Here is a 21,820-nt window from a genome sequence, read left to right as displayed (position 1 = left end):
GTACTTAGGTAACAAGATAAACAAGAGGCAACATAAATGGAATGTAAATATGGAACAAGTGTCTGTGAAGGGAAAGGCAGCCTAGGGAGAAAGAGCCTGGCTTGGGGGCTGCATCCAGTGAATCCCCAGGGAGCTGAGAAAGCTTCCTTCACCCCCCATCGGTGTGTCTGTGACTCTTCAGGGAAGGGTTGCTGCCCAAATCTAGGTGAGGAAGCCTCACCTAGATGGTTGGGCAAGGGTCAATGGGGGGCAGGGTGGTAAAGGATTAGGATTCACTTCATGGTGTGGACAACTGCCTGTGCAGGGCCCCATGCTGGGAACAAAGTCAACACTAAACACAGAAAGCTATGTCTGGGTCCCAGCTCTGATATCCACTCTCTGAGCAACCTCGTGAGCAAGTCATTTCTCTGCTCTGGATCTCCACGTACTCATTTAGCATGAGGGATGGAACTGGGTGAGCTCATGGATCCCCCAACTCTATGTGACTTCTACCAGACAATTCCATTACTGAACAGACTTTGGAATCCACAACTGAGGAGCTAGAAATGTGGAATCTAAATTCCAAGTCTGAATCTTTACCTGGCCAGGCAATTGTCATTTAATAATACCATCTGTTGTGGGTTGAATAGTTGAGAAAACCCCAAAAGACGTATCCACTCAGAACCGCCTGCGAATGTGACCTTATTTAGAGAAGGGTCTTTGCAGATGTCAGTAAGTTAAGAATCTCGAGATGATCCTGTATTAGGGTGGCTTCTGAAGGTAATGACAAGTCTTTATAAGGGAAGGGGAAACAGACACAGAGACACAGTGGAGAAGGCGAAGTGAAGATGCAGGGAGAGATGGGACTGATGCAGCCACAAGCCAAGACATGCCAGGAGCCACCGAAGCTGGAAGAAGCAAGGAAGGATGCTCCCCTAGAGCCTTTTGAGGGAGCACAGACCTGCTGACACCTTGACTTCATAGTCCCAGCCTCCAGTGTGGGAGGACATATTCCTATTGTTTTAAGCCACCCAGTTTGTGGTGACTTGTTACAGCAGATACAGAAAACTCATACACCATCCATTAGCCTGAAATAAAGACCCATCCTGTTGGTGGGATCTTCCCCTCTCTCTTATATTTTAAAAGATGGGAATCCATCCAAGAAAAAACAAGAAAGGAGCAAACCTGGAGCAGAAGGATAAGAAGCATCCCTCTGCCCAGTTCCTGCCCTAGCAGATGTCCCTCAGGACCGTGTCACAAAAAAAGGGGTTCCAGGTGTAAGAAGGTGGTTATGTCACTATGAGAGGTGAGGTCTTGTGAAGATCCCACTGAACCACAGTCAGGAGACCTGGCTTTCATCCCTCTCATCCCTGTTGTCTGGTAGCTGCTTGGCCTGGGCCAAGTTACTTCACCTTTCTGGATCTCAAGTTCTTTACCTATAAAGTGAGAGTATTGGTCAGTGGCTCCCAACCCCACCAGAGCAACTATTTTTCAATGCCCCAGAATTATTCTAAAGTGAAATTCAAAATCAAAACCATCTTGATGATACAATCTATCTATATTTAGAATTTAAAAAGTAAATATAATGTACTAATAGCGACATGAAGTGACATAAAATAATAAAATAATTTTAAATATGTAAGTGAGCACATATCTATATTAAAAATAATATAAGGCAGCAGTGAAAGGTTTGCACTTTATATTAGGTCACCATGAATGCAGGAGGGAAAAATGTGAACTGACGCAGGTGGGTTGTGCTGATAACTCAAATAACGTGAAGAGCATTGCCATCAGTGACATGCTTTTTCTAACACTCTCAGAAAACTGAACAACATAATCTTTTGTTGATTTACAAGGAAGTTACATTTCTGGAAAATACAGTATATATTAAAAGCATATTTTAAAGCGTAATGTGGTTTTATGTCATTAAATGGAGTGAAGTTCTGGGCCAAGGTAATTATAAGCAGGTTTTTCACTGACATGCATGTCCTACAGGACATTCAGGAGTCATGTGGGGGCAAGACAATTCCACCTTGGCAAGACTTCCCCGCACAGTGCAGTATATCTAGCATTCCTGTTTCCTGCCATAATGCCAGTACCACCTCATCACTGGAACAAGTAAAAATGCCTCCTCAAATTTACCAACTCACTCCTGAGGAAGGCACCAAGCCCCTTGAGAATCAGTGGTTTTAATGTTCCTCTGAGGCCTCACCCAACCCTGAGCTGAACCCTAAGTGAACTTACCTTCTCTGGACCATTATAAATGGTGTCAGTGCCTGAAGTGTCAATCAACAAACATCTATGGAACTTGCAGTCTTTGCTCTGCACTGAAGCTACAGAAGAGGTAAGAAACATTTGCTGAGCAGGGCTTGGAATGCTCTGAAGACTGGGACTCACGTCCCCTTCCTCTCCAACTCCCTCCTTCCTCCTCCCTTCCTTCACTTCTTAGTTTTACTTTCCCCTTTAGTCTTCTTTCCCTCACTTTCTTCTTTTTTCTTCCCTTCCTCTGCCAAGTGCTTCCTAAGCTCCAGTCCAGGTTGATTAAATAAGAATCGCCAGGAATCAAGTGCACATTCAGATTCCTGGCTAGCCCTGGCTCACAGAGATTCAGGTTTAGAAGGCCTCGTTCTTTCACGGGAAAGCTGTTTTCAAACAGGATGTGACATGACATTCACAGCTGGCTCAGTTTTAGAAGACTGTTTTGGAGCCCTGTTATTGGAGAATTCCAACTAGATGTTCCCCCTAAATGTGCACAAATTATTCACCTGGAGAAATATCCAACTCAAAGAAAGTCGCTTCAGCTCAAGAGCAATTACAGAAAACGGTTCTTCTGGGGCGCCTGGGTGGCGCAGTCGTTAAGCGTCTCCCTATGGCTCAGGGCGTGATCCCAGAGTTCTGGGTTCGAGCCCCGCATCAGGCTCCTGGTAGCCTGCTTCTTCCTCTCCCACTCCCCCTGCTTGTGTTCCCTCTCTCGCTGGCTGTCTCTCTCTCTGTGTCAAATAAATAAATAAATAAAATCTTAAAAAAAAAAAAAAAGAAGGAAAACGGTTCTCCAGGAACCACATCTTGGCTGAATTTGGAATTCAGTGAGGGTCCTGCACCGTATAACCAGCCAGCACCATGCAGCTCTCTGCCCTCCCAGGTGGGCTCTTGATGTCAGCTACCAGATCTCCCACCATAGTTACCTGGCATTTAATGCACAACAAGGGTCTAGTTAGTCAAGTGAGTCGTACATGATAGTGAATAATGATAAAGAATAAGAGGCATCCAACTCAACATGTCTATAAGTGGGAGAGACATGGAAATTTTTAACCATGAGAAAGAGAAAATGAGGCAACTTTGGAGGAATGGCACCTGCTTTTGGGGCTTCGATTTTGCTGGTGATTCTGGCTCTGACGGTGGGGCTGAAGAGTGGGGTGGAGAACAGCTTCCAAACAGCAGCAAACATGTTTGACTCTGGCCAGACTGGGTTTGAATCCCAGTCTAGCTCTTTATTAGGGCCTGGGAATTTGGGAAAAACTGCTTAATCTCTTTCATAAACTGAGGGTAGTGACTTCTACCTTCTAAGACTACTGGGTGAACAGCTGGGATGATAAACTCAGGAGGCTGTTACACTTTTGGCAAGTTGCAAATGCTCTGTGAATTTCAGTTCTGCCCTCCCATCAACTCCACCAACAAAAATCCAAGAACAGCATTAGGCTAGGAGAGCCCAAAATCGGGTGGTTGCGTGGCTATCTGCCCGGGAGATTGAGAATAACACCCTGGTGGGTCTCCACTATGGAAGGGAAGCTTGGGAAGAATGTGAGTGATGCTTTGTGAGGCTCCTTATAGCTCCATAGCACCGGAAGTCATCACTTCTAATTTATCAACTTTGAACCTGGGCTACTCTGAACCAGAGAGCCTTACTAGAGGCCCCAGCAGAAGAAGATGGATCTAGAATGCCTTAAGCTCATCCCAGCCACAGCCTTCTAAGAACAAAGGGATCCATATCAGCAACCTACATTGATCAAAACCACAAGTGCGTATTAAGTTTCTTCTAGGTGCTTTATCTTCCTAAGTGCAAAGCTGATCATGTCACTTCCTTGCTTAAAGACTTCCATTGACTCCCCATCACCTACAGGATACTGCCTGAGATTCCTTAGTGTGGCTGACAAATCCCTTCCATCTGACCATTCTCTACCTGCCAACCTCCAAATCCTGGTCCCCAATGAGCACATATGTGCCACATGCTGACATATCCTACAATACCATTACCTAAGACTTCTCCTCATGCCCTGAAAATATCATGCTTTCTCATGCCTCTGCAGCTTTGGACATGCTTTTACTCTGTTTTCATTCCTGTTCCCACCCACACTTTTTTTTTTTTTTTGGTCACCCTGCAAGCCCACATCATACATCATCGCCTGTATCATGTCTGCCCTAGCAACCACCAGCAGAGCTGGCCACCACTCCCAACCAGGGATAATTAGTTACTCCTCATTCTTTCTTGTTTCTCCTTCTATAACTCTGATTAAATGTATGCTGGACTTCCTCACCCTATGCTCCAAGTCACTACGTCTCTCCTATTCCCTAGCTCTTTCTTTCTTACCAGAACCAGCTGTGTTCTGGTATACCTTAGACCATCTCCAAGTTTACGATTGAGTGTGATCTGTTACTGACTTAGTTTCTAGTTATTATCTTTTTAATCCCTAGAATTATATTTTGCTTCTTTTATCGAACGTGTCAACCTTGGTTGATTTCAGTAACTCCTTATTTCTAAGCCATACTTACAAACCTCACTTTTTATTTCTTTAAATGTGTTGTATTAGTTTGCTAAGGTTACCATAATAAAGTATCACAGGCTGAGTGGCTTAAACAACAGCATTTTTTTTAAATCACAGTTTTAGAAGCTAGAAGCCCAAGATCAAGGTGTCCAGTTTGGTTTCCCCTGAGACCTCTCTTCTTGGCCAACAGATGGTGCTTTCTTGCTGAGGCCTCCTGGGACTCTCTGTGCACACACATCCAGTGTCTGTGTGTCCAAATTTCCTCTCCTTATAACGTCATGGATTAAGATCCACCAGATGACCTCATTTAAGCTTAATTATCTCCTAAGGTTCCTGTCTCCAAATATGGTCATATTGAGGACTAGGGCTTCAACATATGAATTTGTGGGGGGACACAATTCAACCTATAACACATGTTAAATGGAATTATTTTGCATTTCTGTTTCTTTTAACTAGTATCTTTGCTGGTCTGATTCTGTGGCTTGATTGATGATTCTTGGTCTGTTTCTGCTGGCTCTTGCTGATCTTGTAAAATGAGTGATTTTTTGTTAGGAGCATATTTTCTTTGGCACTTATTTGAAGGGATTCTTTGAGGTCTGTGTTTAATGTATGTTCCTCTACAGAGAATTTACCTTTGCTTCTCACAGGTATCTGGGGATGCTTCTAACTTGGCAGCCACTTAAAACTAAACTTTGAGTTTAGACTTTGTGGGGTTTTTCAGGGATGTGTGTGCAGAGTGGGGTGTGATACACAAAGGTAGCCCTTATCTCATCATAGGGTAGTTTTTAGTTAGAAATTTTCTGAGAAAACATTAGTTTTTGTTACACCCAGATACAAGGCCAGGAGAGCTCCCAATCCTCCCCTCTTTTTTTCTGCTTAGTTGTTTTATTTTAAGTTTATCTTCTTTGATTAATTGACTGTATCATGGCCTCAACTCTTCCCCCTTCCTGTATCAGTTTCCTAGGATTGCAGCAACAAATTACTATAAACTTGGCAGCTGAAAACAATCGAAGAATATTATCTCACAGTTCTGGAGGCCCGAAGTCTGCAGGCAAGGTATTGGCAGAGCCACATTCCTTCCAAAGCCTCTAAGGGAGGCTCCACCCCTGCTTTCCCAGTTTATGGTGGCTCCAGGTATGGAGGCTTTGGTTTTGGGTGCCATCGCTTCAGATTCTGCCTCCATCTTCACATGGCCCATGGCCGCCTTCTCTGTGTCTCTATGCCCTCTCCTTTTCTTATAAGGACACTAGTCATTCCCCAGAACTAGGATAATTTCATCTAAGCATCCTTACTAATTACACCTGCAAAGATCTTGTTTCCAAATAAGATCATAAGTTGATATGAAGTTTGGGGGGGTGCTCTTCAACCACTATACCTCCTTATATGCATACCCTGTGCCATGCCACCTTGTACTGACCTCCCCCATGACTGTCATCCTAGCTGTGTGACTTTCTTTAAGCAATGGGATGTTACCCATTGTGCCATCTTTGCTTGTGCCTTGGAGAAGTGTAAAGGCATTTCTACTTGTGCCTGCCCTCTGCCATTGCCATGAGAGGCCCATGCCCCTGGCCACAAGCAGAGGCTAGGAGAAACAAGGAGCAGAGCAAATTCTTCCCAGTTGTGCATTCTAACAGGATCCTAGTGGATAGCCAGATGAACTGCATACATGTGAGTGGGCTCAGCCAAGACCCACAGAGCTGCCGAGCTGCCAGGCTAGATGTCTGAGTAAGAAACAATTATTTTCTGTATGCCACTGAGGAGTTGTGGTGTTTCTTACTCAGTAGAGCTGTGTAATACACAAGTGGTACCCTCCTAGGCTTTATCTCCTGTCCTCTGATATTCCAGTGCCTCATTAAAGTAGATGCTCCAGGAAAGCAAGGATCTGCAGACCTCTCCAGAGAAGGCCGGCTCCAGGACATGCCCAACTGCAGAGAGTCACTTTCTTGTCACCTTCTAACTTCCAAGGACTTCCCTTGCCTTCCTCATGACCAAAAATTTAAAGAAAATATATCTTTTAATACAGAATTTTCAGGTATGGATTGGTGGGAGGGAGTTGTTAGGCCTACCTCCTCACCGAACTGGTTCTTCCAAATAGGAAAGAAACTGCAAAGTGCCTTGCTCAAATTGTCTTTAGTGATCCTCAAGGAGAGGCCGTTAGCCTCTACCTAGATACTCATGGTTCTTCCCACAACACTCTTCGGGATCATACCAATGTAGTAGCTGGAGGACCCTCTCTGACTTGTGCTAGAAATCTCACCTGCTTTTGTGAACATACTGGACATGTCTACTCCTAGGGCCCCCTTCAACAATTTAAGAGCCAGAGGCTGACCTGGAGCCTCAGGCCATTGGGGTACAGCCCAATACTAATTGTGATTCTACAAAGTCAGCGACTCACACATCACTGCATCAGCCTCAGTCCTTCCCAACAGAGCCCACGACCATGATCATTACTTGTCACCACCGTTTTCTATCTCAGCTAAAATGACAAATATTTTCTTCCTTCTACAGGTTTAGTATCTTTATAGTATAAGCACAGGTGTATTTCCATGAATAAATCTTTTATAAGTACCAACTAGCAGGGCTCTGTTCAGTCTGAAACTACAAGAGGTGATAAGCCATGTTTCCAGTTCAACACCACTTCCTATACTTCTGTGCTTCCTATATGGCAACCTTGCTCTTCCCCCGCACTTATCGTGGGCTCCTGCGAAGCAGACACAGTGATAGACCTGAAAGCAGCCCCTAGCATTTACTTTTCTTGGCTGAGTCTTTGAAGCTTTTCCCCAAGAGGTTGGGGATCTTCCCAAGGATGCCAGATAGGCTCAGTTTCCTGTTGGAGAGTAGGAGGTAACAGCCACATTGGAACCACAAGTCAGGAAGCCTGCAGGGCCAGACGCATTCCGCACCTTCAATTTAATAAGTACTGATCTAAGGATGAAGGGTGTGAACATGTGTCTGAGAATAGAACTGAGACCCAGTATGAATGAAAGGAAAGGAGGAAAGAAATGAGAATTTAAGTCAAGGGAAGGTCCCTCAACTCTGGTAAATGAATGATCATATTGCTAACTTATTAGGGGTTTCCCAGTTAACAATAAAAGAGAATAAAGATGAAAGAAGCAGCCTCCTTGGGAAGACAGGCATTTTAGGTAAAATTCATGTTTCCCAGCATGCACTACCTGTTCTTATCCTGTTCCTCCTAAAAAAAGCAGATGTAGCACGTTTCCCACTTCAGAATGTGGTGAGCCACATCTGATCAGTGGAAGGTGGTTCATTTTTAATATGACATATTTCACTCCACCCTCATTTAAAAAAAAGAATTCAATAGACTGACATCTATAACCAGAAACTCAAATTATTAGCTTACAGCAGCTTGAATCATCCAAAGTTTCTGGGAACCCAAATTACAAGCAAACTAAAATTTTATCAGTTTACAATCAGAAATGCAAATGTTCCAGAAACTGCCTGTGTAAGTAGACCCATACATTGGGCCAAGTCACAATTAAAAAGTTCTGAGAGCTTGGAATCAGAGCAAAGGAAATCAGAGGGACAACACATTTAATGGCATCAGGCAAACACAACCTGATCCACTGTCTTCAGATGGGGTTAATCTGGCATACAGGTCAGGGATACAGAAAGTCTACTGCCTTCAGCTCCTGGCTTCTATTTCAACATTAAGGACAGTCCTGCCACGGTGATGGGATACTCTTTTGGGTGAAAATCTTCTGCTCCATTAGTGCCACTGGTTGATTTGGGGAATCTGTTTTCTTTTTTTCATAGCTGGCCAATTCTCTTCAGATCAATAAACTCTTTCTTTAGATTTGTTTATGCCTCTAGTAGAGTTAAAACCATAATTATGGAATTCTCTCTTATCCTAAGCCAAACACTATCTCTTTAAAACTCTTTCCCACTAGGGGCCCAGGTTCTAGCTTTGTATGGAAACTGAAAAATAATGTGCTGCTCCATGGAACAGCTCCTCAATAATTCAAGACTTGCTATCATCAAGTTTGCCACATACAATTGTGTAAGTTGTGCACTAAATAAGGGAATATAGTGTGGGGAAGAGTGTGGGCAAAAAGCCTGATATGCCACTGTCCCTGTCTGGAAATGATGCTGTTCTCTTCTTTGCCAAAGGCGCCATACAAACAGGCGATGGGCATGGCTGTTATGGTGCTCCGGGTTCAACATATGGGGGCCCAACAACGATTTCTCAAAGCTTATGACATTTTGAACTCTCTCTATAATATTCTGTAGAGATGAATTCAAATTTATCCATATCCTATGTGGATATATATGGATATAACCAATCCAGAATTGGTTAAAATCTACCAAAAGCTATGAGACAGCTACATTCCCTTGATCCATAAATTACTATTCATGTGACTAAAAGTTACACTGACTCTTTTTTAGCAGCCTCCTCACACTCTTGGCTCACGCGGAGTTTATGGTCCACAAAAACTTCAGGTTGTTTTCCCTTGAGAAATGCTGGTAACATTAAAGCTTCTGAATCTCGTGCAAAATATGGACTATATATTAATTTTTGTTACAACTCTACAAGTTGACTTTAGCCGTCAATGTTGCTGATTGAGGTATTTACAACCAGCATGATTCCTTTGTGCTTTTAGCAGGTCGATAAGCTACTTTCTACAATTTTAAAGAAAGCAAGGTATCAGGGAAGAAGAAAGAAAAGTAACTAATATTTTGGTGTACCTACTATGTTCCAGATACTTTACTCTTACATATATCACTTTCCTTAACCTTTACAACAATCCATTCATATATGCAAGAGCATTATTTTTAAGCTCAAAGAAAGTAACTTGCCCAAGGTTGTATAACTAACAAGTTACAAAGCCAACATTCAAACTCATTCGCATTTCATTTTAAAAACCAAGTTCTTCCAACTAAAATATGGGGCCCCCAAAGTAGAATATCTCACTGGTCAAAACCAAGAGAAGAGCTCTCTTATAGAACCTGGAGTCCTTGTAAAGGTCACTAGGATCTGGGGGAATTGTAGGTCTCCTTTTGGGAGCCCCAGATTGGATTTCCATAACAAGAGATGCTAACTAGCTCGAGGAAATGATGGTCTCCCAAATGTCAGAATGTATGCCATGGGGTTTGCCGACGTGGGTATATCCTAATATCCTTATGCTTATTTTGAGTTCAACTCAGTTTGCATTCCATCTGAGCCCTTCGCTTCTCTATAATTGGTATGGTTGGACTCACACCCTTATTCATCTGTGTTGTCTCTCTGGGGAATCCAAGCCAGAGAAAGTTGCAGGAAATTGGGAGTTTTTTGTTTTTTGTGTGCGTTTTTTGTTTTGTTTTGTTTTGTTTTTTGTTTTGGGGTTTTTTTGGGGGGGGGCTTACACCTCTCCTTTCTAAGCAATTCAGAATAAAATAGAAATTTTGAGTTGGAATCCTAAAGATCACTTTGTCTAATTTTATCATTTTAGTTAACTCAAGAGGGTAAGCAACTCTTTAAAGCCTGCATCACAGAAGAGACTTGTCCCTTGATTTTCAGTCAGGAGAACTGTACCATATCACACTGCCCCTCTCTCTCTCTCTCTCTCTTTTAAGTTGTTTTTTATTTATTCATTTGAGAGAGAGAGAGCACATGAGCTAGAGCATGAGCAGGGGGAGAGTCAGAGGGTGAGAGAGAAGCAGACCTCCTCCTGAGCAGGAAGCCTGACAAGGGCTGATCCCAGGACCCCAGGATTGGGACCTGAGCCCAAGGCAGACACTTAACCAACTGAGCCACCCAGGCGCCCCACACTGCTTCTCTTTTTATTTCGAAGTGACAATGTGATTTTTAGACCAGGTTATCAATGGGAACATCCCTTTGACTTCCGAAGATCCCTGGAAAATGGCAACTATTTGGGCCATGACTGATATTCTACACAGTTTTGAGGGGTCCAGCTTTCTTCCAGGCTGGCCCTACCCCTGCCATCTTCCTAGCATCTGTGGTCTTCAGTCACTTTTTCTTACCTAGCCCTTGTGCAGCACTCCGTGCATGACAGCAGTCAATACCTCCTTATTAATTAAATGACACTTTTAAAAACGCTCCTCCAGGGGCTCTGAGAAAGCCAGCTTTGGCTAGCTATAAAGTTTTCGGTAATCATTTAAGAAAAAAAATGTTATTCATCATCTTTATGGCAGATCACGGCCGCCACATTCTCCCCAGGAGTTCCATCCATCAAGTTCCTCAATGCAAGGACGGCTAACAAGGTCCCTGTCACTTTGGGTGAAATATACAGGTATCACCAGAGGCTTCTGAACCCACCAGGAACAAATACATAGCTATCTCCTTATCCCAGCATGTTCCATCCAGGAAGCGAGCAAGATGGTCTTGCTTTGCTTTTCACCTCCATCTGCAGAGTAGGGGTGAGTAAGAGGAAATCCTTTAGTCTCTTCCTCTTGCGAGAATGTTTTTTTTTTTTTTTTTTTTTTGTAGACAAAATGTCTGAAGTGATGAGCCCAACCTTTGATGTCTGAGATATTCACCAGAAAATGGCTTGCTGTGGTGACAGGCTCTTGTAGGACTTCTGCCTCTCTCTTCCTCATTCCACACTGACGACAGGACTTCTGCCTCTCTCCTCCTCATTCCACACTGACGACAGGACTTCTGCCTCTCTCCTCCTCATTCCACACTGACGACAGGACTTCTGCCTCTCTCCTCCTCATTCCACACTGACGACAGGACTTCTGCCTCTCTCCTCCTCATTCCACACTGACGACAGGACTTCTGCCTCTCTCCTCCTCATTCCACACTGACGACAGGACTTCTGCCTCTCTCCTCCTCATTCCACACTGACGACAGGACTTCTGCCTCTCTCCTCCTCATTCCACACTGACGACAGGACTTCTGCCTCTCTCCTCCTCATTCCACACTGAGGACAGCAACTACTAGATGTATCGTATTTTGAAAAGTGACTTCAACTATGCTATCTCACATGGTCCTCACTTTAGCCTTGTAAGATAGGGAAGGGGTTATTATCATTCTTATTTTACAGAGGGGGAAACTGAGGCACATCCATGGTCACTTGGATTATGGTGGCACTGTGAGATTTGAGCTGGGATCTGGCTTTCAATGCCATGCATTCTAAATGATTCTATCATTATGCCTTCCATCTTCACTACCCCTGTTTCTTTTCTGTGCGTAGGACAATTGCATTTTGAATTAAGTTGTTTTGTAGTCCTTTCTGCTTGCTTGTAGCAGGAACGTCCTCCCTCAGATAAAATACTCAGAAATAAGACAGGATGCCATGTTTGTACTTTTCAGTCAATTCAAGTGAGTTGCCAGGAGCCTCCATATTTTTCTAGCTCTTATAGAGTAATTTCAAACTGTGGGTGGGAGTCAGCACTCAACTGTCCTGAGCACCTAGGCTGCTGTGAACAGACCCAAGCCTTTCTCTGACCACTGGAGCTTGGGCAAGGGTGACTCAGAGCCAGCTTCGCTGCCTGTTTCTCCAGCCATTGAGAAAGAGTGGAGTAAATCTGAACTGAATCCAGCACACACCTGGAAGTTCTGTGTGTATGCAGTAAGTCAATAAGAACATATCTAGATGTAATTTTCATTCGTTGTGTGTACCACATTAAGTGCTTTCATGTGGATTATTTTATTTAATTTCAGTTCTCTGCAGTGGCTATCATTGCCTGCATGTTTTGGAAAAAGAACTGAAGTTCAGAGAAGCTAAGTGATGTGACACTCGAGGATATGCTCTTTTCTCTTGTCCCATATAGGTGATAGACAGCTGTTTCTGTAGACCTCATGTCATTATGATCACTCCACTTCTTCTTCGTGTTTGCTTAATTCACTGGCCATAACCATATGAGCTGTAGCCTAGTTCTTTTCTTGTGACCATTGATTCTAGTCCTGACCAATAGGGCATGGGCCAGCAAGGCACTGTAACTCTCATCCAGGACTGGGAAGAAGGCTACTGTCCTGCCCAGAGTGAGGGTTCTACTTTCAAGAGAACATTACAGAGAGGGAGAGAGAGGCATTCCATGCCTACAGGTACATGAACTTGAGTGAGTTTATGGGATCCTGCTTCCTTAGTCTTATTAAACCAAAGACAGAGCAAGGAATGTGGGCTATACCAACATTGTCACTTGGAAATCCCCAGAGCTCTGTCTTTTCTGATCTTTCCTATTTCTCCATCCTACTTTTCCTTTACCCATTCTCCCTTCCTAGGGGAGAGTAACTAACAATTCTGAATATTCATTATTTGAAGCCATTGTATTAGCATTTATATTAATCAAAAGCCTTCTAGTTGTAAGTAACATAATTACTAACACAATGTAGCTTAGACATAGAAAAGGAAATTCATTGGTTCTTCAACCAAACGTTGAAAAGGCAGGAAGGGTTGCAGCCCCCAAGCTGGTGGACCCAGGGCTGAAGCTGCAGCAGGCCTGGCCCTCTGGCTCTGTATCTGTCCTCTCACTTCAGTCCAGGTTGGGGCTCATTACCCCAGAATCCTTGCATGGAAGGGCAGAGCCACCTGCAGTGCTGGAGGCCTGATCTTAGAGCTGGCCATCCAAGGGGAAAAGAGAGCAGGGTATGAACACTAGCTTCAGAAGGAAAATGCTCAGGAAGGACTCTGGATGGCATCACATGGGTCACATACTTCATCCTGGGCCAATTACAAGGCAAAAAGATGGGGCAAGTGATTTGCAAAGCCTGGGGTCCTCTGCTGAATTCTGCAACCAAGGGTGGAATACTAGGGTTGGCAGCTTTAAGGGATAGAATAATGACAGTGGGGGAGGGTTTATATCTAAGATGAATCAGGGGTAACATTGCCCAGAAAAATGGAAGACATGAGCCATACACACACAAAAAACCACAGATGTCCACCATGGTATGTTACATTCTTCATTACATGAAACCTCAGGTCAGCGCCAGTGTTTGGTAAGCTTGGCGAGGCATCCTGTGTATGTTATTTAATACTGATCCCCAGTAGTTGCCATAGGGCCTGGCTCATACTAGGTACTCAAATCCTTGTTGACTGTAGATGAGATACACGCTGTAATTAGCCCACTTTATAAGGCTTGGCAGGGTGAAATAGTTGGTGCCACAAAAAGTGTCGTACCTCAGAGCAGTCGCTTCCTACTTCATTTTACTGCGAGGAATTGCCTCCTACCACCCAGCTGCAGTGAGGTCTGCCCATAGCACATTTTCACTTTCCTATCAGAGCAAGACGGGCCTGCTCAGTGGGGTCCTTCCTTCTCTCTGAATAGGGAAGAGAGAAAGGTACTGCGGCTGGGATCAGCCTAGGTGTGAGGGAGGCCTGGCTGAAGATGAGGACTGGAAAAGAAAGTAGAACCAGTGCTGTGGAGACCTGCTCTGGTTTGAAGGCTAATCACCCTGAGCAGGAGCCAGCAGGCCAAGGCAGCATCCAACACACTTGCTGGATCCAGAAGTAGCTCAGGTGATCGTCAGTATCCAAGTGAGGCTTGGAGGATGATGAATCAATCAGCTGGTGACACTGGAAATATGACTGATGGAGGCATGGGTTTGGACCAGACAGGGTTCCGACCACATGGATGGGACCTAGGCACAGTGACCAGGCCCCAAACAAGCCAAGTGGGGTCTAGGAAGGACTGACCAACATGAGCAAGGAGCTGCCATGCTGGGAGAGAAAGTTGAGGCAGAGGTATAGGGGAGGTCTGTGAATTGGCCGTCAGTGGGTGCTCAGAGCTCACACCAATATTCCCAGAGTACAAAAGCAAGACCTCATCACACACACACACACACACACACACACACACACACACACACACACACACAGAGAAATTCCTGCTAGGAAGGCTGGGAAAGGAAGAGGTTGACAAGAGAAAGCAGCAGACAATGAGTCAAACTGGAGTCCTGAGGAGCAAGAAGAAAACTTCGTTTCATATAGTGGGGCAGTTCTAGAAATTTTTGCTTTGCCTTCTCTTCCTCTAGCCAGGCCACTTAAGAACTCTCCCACCATACCTTCTTTTCCTCTTGCTCAGCTCTGATGTCTGGGATGACGCATGCCTACTTCTTTTCATCTTCCAAAGTCATATACTACAACTGACCTGTAGCTGCACATTAAAATCTCTTTTCCTTAATACCCTTCTGGGCCCCAGCATCAGGTTGTGAAAGTCAAACCCCGAGCCCTTGATGCCACACTTCCTGTTAGGTCCTGGGTTACCTGGTGGTGGTGAGCCTTCCACAATAACCCCCACTGCAGTAAGGATACTCCCCAGCCTCTATAACTCTGTTGGAAGGGGCCCAGAGACATGGAACTGTAGAGTCTCTGAGGCCAGCTTTGAAAAATAAAAGAAGCTAAAACCTCATTCATGTTTCACTCTCATTTCCCCATTAAACCAGTGAGGGAAACCAGTGTCCTGTATCAATTAATACTTTAAAACCAGATTCAGCAGCCAAGAGAGGATGAGTAACATAACTGGCTGCCCTGGAAATGCTGTTGAGGCTGCTACTTCCCAGGAGAGCTGCCCCCCTGCTCTCCAGGGCAGGTGGCTCTGGCCCCAGCTCTGATCCTCCTGACCTGTATCCCCAGGGCCCAGCCCCTGGCTGACTGGAGGCAGCCTGGACGGACACAGTAGTGGGGCCTCTCTGGCCCTGCAGCTGTACCCCCTGAGCAGCCAGAGAAGCTCTGTGGGGCAGGAGCAGGCTATTAGCTCCTTTGAAGATCACTCCCTTGATCAAATAAACTAACTGCACTGTTTACTGTGTAAACTTGGACCGAAGCAGCAGCACAGAGGGGGGTTCATAACAAGGGCTGTTAATATTTATGGCTGACATCAGCAGGCTCCTGGCACCACCATAATGAGCCCATCCCAGCCTGAGTCGCTGCAACCTTCCAGCAGAGGCAAAAAAGAAAAAAGCAGGAAGCAGGTGGGAGGAAAGATGAGACATGCCTGCATACAGAGCAGCACCCAGAACCTTCCTGATCTGAATAGCAGGTCCAATGCCAGGGGTAGAAATGTCTTCAGAGCACCTGCTATATATGGAATGTTGAGCCAGAGGCTGGTATATGGAGGTTAATAAGGAAAACCACCTAGGACCAGGGGAATGAGTGCTACTACAGGGACACTCCTTTCCTGCAATCTTGTAGACTGGGAGGTTACAGCGGGCTGGTGAAGAGGAGGTAGCATGGGGCAGCAAGAAGACCTTGAGAGCCCAGTGATCCTCCAAGCTCCTTGGGAGACCCCCATGGGGCCATGGTCCTGACTGTGAGTGATGTTGCTGACTGACATCCCACCAGGAATAGTTGCTCTCCTCAGGTGGGCAATGACTGCTCAGCACTGAACCCAAGTGCCTTGACCTGGCCCAGGACACTTCTAGCAACCTAAGTGATCCAAAAGGAATAGTCCACCCTGGTTCTAGGCCTTCTCTACCAGTCCTACTGACTATGTGATGTCAGGCAGAAAATTTCACTTCTCTAGGTCTGTTTCCATGTTCGCACAAGGAAGGATTTAGACCAGGTAGGAAGCACTAGCTTGAGTTAATCTAGCCTGGACTGGTTGAAGAAGCCAGACACAGGATGTGCATATACTTGGAGAAGAGCAGCAAGGGGAGGCGCCAGCTAAGGCCCAAGGCTGGGCCTCTGGGGCTCCAAGAACTTCCAGAGGATACAAGACTGTGTATGTGTATGTGTACATTTCTTGAAGGGAGAGGGTCAATAGCTTTGATCAGATTCCTAAAGACCTCAAAATGGTTGAGAACCACCGTGTTCAGATCTGATTAAGGTTCTTTCATGTTCTAAGATCCTTTACTTCTAAAACGTCCACACCTCCATGGGATTTTCTCCCTGAATATAAGTTCTAGATGGGGCTTCCCCAAGGTCTTTGAAGTGCACAGCAGGGCAGTGTTCTCGGGTGGGCATAAGAGGATTGCACCCAGCACAGAGTTAAGGACATAGCTTTTAGAATTAGACAGGCTTGAGTTTGAATCTCTGTTCTATTACAGTGATATCTATGAGTCTCAGTTTTCTCATCTATAAAACTGGCTTAATAATCCTGGGTAACTACAAGTCCAGAAACATGGACAAATATATAATAAGGCATTTATGGAGAGCACATAATAGTCCATGAAAAAATAGCATTAACCATGTGTTTAGACTTTACAGTCACTCTGCAGTAGCATCTGCATCAGAGAATGGCTTTTAGGATTGTGTGTAATGATGAATATAAATTGTCTGGCATGGTGTAAGTGCCAATAAATGTTAATAACAATAATTATAATTTTTATCTCTGTGCCATGGTCTGTATCCTGAGCTAAGTTTTCCTCCTGTCCCCAGGTGATGCCTTGAGGCACACCCCCAAGTTATCTTGAGATACAGTGTGTCAGGAGGAGTCCTCTTATTTGAGGCCTCGATGGGAGTGGATAGACCATAAGATGGAGCAGGAGCCCAGGCATCTGGCCAAGCACACAAATGGTTTAGAGGGCAGTGAGGTAAGCAGGAAACAGGGTTCAGTAGCAATTGAGAGAGTAGTATGAGGGAGTTACCCCATGGTTGGTCCCCAAGTGTTTGATTGTGGCCAAAGGGAGATGAGCCAGAAACCAGCAGGTGAGTTCTGTTCCTGATTGCCACAGGTTCCAAGGTGCTGTGGTTACCACTCAGCAGAGAGAGAACTGCAGAAATAAATGCAATGCAAGTGGGTATGGGTGGCTCAGCATCCTCCAAGAGCAGAGAAGGCCCAATTCTCCCTGCAAAGCTGGATTTGCAAATGCCTCTCCCTACCTATTCTTTAATTAAAAGGGAGCCTCAGTCTTGTGGGGGTGGGGCATAGCAGTTGTGGGGCAGACATGCTTAGAGAAGCTAGAAGGGCTCTCCTGGGTTCTCTGAGTAAGAGTCAGATCCCCAGGGGGTAGGAATGAAGCAACTTTGGAATGAGGGAAGGTTACTTGATGGATGGAGGCGACAACAAAAAAATCTATTAGCAGTGTTTTGAGCTCCTTAGAGAACAGTTCTTGAGGAAGCCAAGTAAACAATTTCCTGATACTGAAGATTTGTTAATTAAGCACTTTGAGCAGGCTCTAGGGGGAGGGGGGCAGACAACTGTAGAATTTGACTTCTGAGTCTTCTAGCTTTAGGAGACAGGTCAGTGGATTTCAGAGCCAGTGGCCAGAAGACTGTCTGAGGGGCCAGTCTTCTGGAGTCCATGCCCCTTGAGCAGTCACATATGGACAGGGGGCTGAGATAGGCATGCAGAGATAGACATGTTATGCTGTCCACCCTGATGCCAACAAGCTGTGCTGAGCACAGAGCCAGCAATATCTGACCTGTTCAGGGGAATGTCCACCTGATATCACCAGTTGAAATCTTGGGAAAGGACTGTGCCCATTGATGTCTGTAATTTCTGCAAGGGGGCATCACAACTCTGGTTTAAGCACAGATACCTCTGGGCTTTTCTTCTGGAATGCACATGCTCCTGGGAAAGTAATGTATTAAGTCACTATGTCTTCTGTAAAGGAAGTTTTTAAGAACAGATAGCTCTTTGATTGGAGAAATGGGACCTCAGAGGAGTGAGTGAGCAAGGGAAGGAGGCAAGTCAAGGTGGGGATGGGGGGGAGCTGCAGGCCACTTTTCTACCCAGTCTGAGGGAATTGGGAAGGTGAGGGAAGAGTGTCTCTAAGCTAGCTCTCATCCTGCCCAAAGGCCTGAATAATGTCCCAGAAGAATCCCAAGTAAGAGAGAAGAAAGACATGAGGGAACAGGGGACGTGGAAGAGAATTCCCATGAACTGATGTCAGGAATTTGCTTTCCCCAAGGGGTTTTCAGGGCTAATTCCATCTGGGCCACTGTTTTGATTCTGGGGAGTGGACCCGGAAGAGGCCTTCCTTCTCTCCCACCTCCCACCTTACTCAGATGACAGCTCCGTTCCTGCAAAGGGCTATGAGGATCAACATTTAGTAAATGGAATCACCTTCTGGAGGAGCCATGTAGGGGAAGGAATCCCAGGAGGAGGCTTTGCAGGAAGGGGAGAATCCTTTACATGAAGGGAGTGCTCCAAGCTGGGTCCCATCCCATTACCCAAGTCTACCTCTAGTAGCTCTGTCCAAGTCAGAAGGCCCAGCCTCACTCCCAGACAAGAATCATAATTTACTCTGTCTCCAGGCTTCTGGAAAAATGTCCCTTGTCAATGTAGAAACCCAGTATCTCCATCTCAGACCAAGAGAACTTCCCAGTGCCCAGCACCCTACACCACACCCACACCCTGTCGTTCCATAGTTGTACAAAGCAGGAAAGGTTTGAAGACAAAGATAAGAAACTCTCTTTTTCCCACATGGAAAACACAGGCACATAGTTGAGGATATGGTAAGCAGGCAGATCTCAGGAAAAACATTTATGCTGTGAGATGGGCCTCACCAATGTCCAGCTTTGTCACACTGAGTCTTCAGGCACAGTGGAGAGTGGTCTCTCAGAGAGGAGGACAGCAGCTGGGAAGCCCTCGGTGAGATCTGGGTTGGCTGCAGGCAGTGTCCACAGGCAGGTCTGCCCACACTTTCTGGGCAGCATCCCCTAGTGAGTGCCATGACAGAGCTCCCTGGGAGAAGGCAGGTACAGAAAATGCACAATGGAAAAAGGAAGCTCAGGGCTGAGGCTGGGTTATTCCATCACCTCCATTTTTGTTCCCTTTATATAGTTCTCGTCCAAGCCCCCACTGCTCTTCTAGTGTTTCTGCCTGGGAAAGGGGACCTGACTCTGCTTCTCACCTTTCCTCCCTGCATTTAACTTGCCCAGCATTAGACTTATCCTTATATTTGCCATCTCATGTCTTCCTCTGGATGAATGAGTGAGATCAAGATGTTTAGCCCTTTGGGAGGAAAAGGAAATAAAGAGTCAGTTATATAACTTGTAAAGACCACACTACCCAGAAAGCCCAGAGCCTGAATGGGAACACACATCCCAGAGCCGAGATGTGAACACACACATGAACACAGAACCAGCCCAGTGACTCTTCCATTACACACACTGCACCTATAGTACGTTCTGGGAGGTCCGGCTATGGGCTCTCAGCTCAATTTGTCCCTCCAGACTATGGACCAGGCCTCATACTAGTCACTCCCTTTGTTGTGATAATGTATTGCTTACAGATTGGGCTGGCCCTGAGACCAACTAGTCCAGGCACTCATGAGGAGGACTGTCACAGGTCCCACAGTAAGAAGCAAAGATGTCTGGATCTACAAGCTCCTCTTAGCAACAACTGCCCATGGTAGACTTCTAGTGCAGGAAGCCCTCTTGCTTGCCTGAACTTGTCCATTCCCAAGTCCCAGGAGGCTGCATAAACCAAGAGAGGAGGAACCTTGTGTGTGCATACATTTCCAGGGGTTGCAGGATCAATAACCATGGACCCCTCTAAACCTCAAAGATACGAACCCTTCCTTGACGTGTTGTGGTAATCAGCGTGGGCAGAAAGGCAATCTCTTTATTTTTTATTTAATAATATTTTTTTATTATATTATGTTATTCACCATACAGTACATCCCTGGTTTTTGATGTAAAGTTCAATGGTTCATTAGTTGCTTATAACACCCAGTGCACCATGCAATACGTGCCCTCCTTACTACCCATCACCGACCTATCCCATTCCCCCACCCCCCTCCCCTCTGAAGCCCTCAGTTTGTTTCTCAGAGTCCATAGTCTCTCATGTTTCATTCCCCCTTCTGATTACCCCCCTTTCTTTATCCCTTTCTTCCCCTACTGATCATTCTAGTTCTTATGTTCCATAGATGAGAGAAATCATATGATAGTTGTCTTTCTCTGCTTGACGTATTTCACTTAGCATTATCTCCTCCAGTGCCGTCCATGTTGCAGCAAATGTTGAGAAATCGTTCTTTTTGATAGCTGAGTAATATTCCATTGTATATATGGACCAAATCTTCTTAATCCAGTCATGTTGAAGGGCATCTCAGCTCCTTCCATGATTTAGCTATTGTGGACAATGCTGCTATGAACATTGGGGTGCATATGGCCCTTCTCTTCACTACGTCTGTATCTTTGGGGTAGATACCCAGTAGTGCAATGGCTGGATCATAGGGTAGCTCAATTTTTAACTTTTTAAGGGACCTCCACACTGTTTTCCAGAGTGGCTGTACCAACTTGCATTCCCACCAACAATGTAGGAGGGATCCCCTTTCTCCACATCCTCTCCAACAATTGTTTCTTGCCTTGTCAATTTTTGCCATTCTAACTGGTGTAAGGTGGTATCTTAGTGTGGTTTTGATTTGAATTTCCCTGATTGGCTAATGATTTTGAACATTTTTTCATGTGTCTGTTAGCCATTTGTATGTCTTCATTGGAAAAGTGTCTGTTCATATCTTCTGACCATTTTATGATTTATTTGTTTCTCGCATATTGAGTTTGATAAGTTCTTTGTAGATCTTGGATACCAGTCTTTTATCTGTAGTATCATTTGCAAATATATTCTCCCATTCCGTGGGCTGCCTCTTAGTTTTTTTGACTGTTTCCTTGGCCGTGCAGAAGTGGGACTTTTATCCCACGTTCATTTTATCCCAAGTTCATTTTTTCTTTTGTTTCTCTTGCCTTTGGAGATGTGTCATGAAAAAGGTTGCTGTGGCTGATGTCGTAGAGGTTGCTGCCTATGTTCTCCTCTAGGATTTTGATGGATTCCTGTCTCACATCGAGGTCTTTCATCCATTTGGAGTTTATCTTTGTGTATGGTGTGAGAGAGTGGTCAAGTTTCATTCTTTTGCATGTAGCTGTCCAATTTTCCCAGCACCATTTATTGAAGAGACTGTCTTTTTTCCACTGGTTGTTTTTCCCTGCTTTATCAAAGATTAGTTGCCCAAAGAGCCGAGCTCCATCAGTTGCATTTCTATACACGAACAATGAGACTGAAGAAAGAGAAATTAGGGAATCCATCCCATTTACAATAGCACCAAAAATCTTACATTATCTTGGAATTAACTTAACCAGAGACGTAAAGGATCTATATTCTAGAAACTACAAATCACTCTTGAAAGACATTGAAGAAGACACAAAAAGATGGAAAAATATTCCATGCTCATGGATCGGAAGAATTAAAATAGTTAAAATGTCCATGCTACCCAGAGCAATCTACACTTTCAATGC

The sequence above is a fragment of the Ursus americanus genome, chromosome 13 (genome assembly GCF_024610735.1).
Source record: "Ursus americanus isolate L20-20 chromosome 13, mUrsAme1.1.p, whole genome shotgun sequence".
Classification (NCBI taxonomy): Eukaryota; Metazoa; Chordata; class Mammalia; order Carnivora; family Ursidae; genus Ursus; species Ursus americanus.
This window is presented reverse-complemented; position numbering follows the sequence as displayed.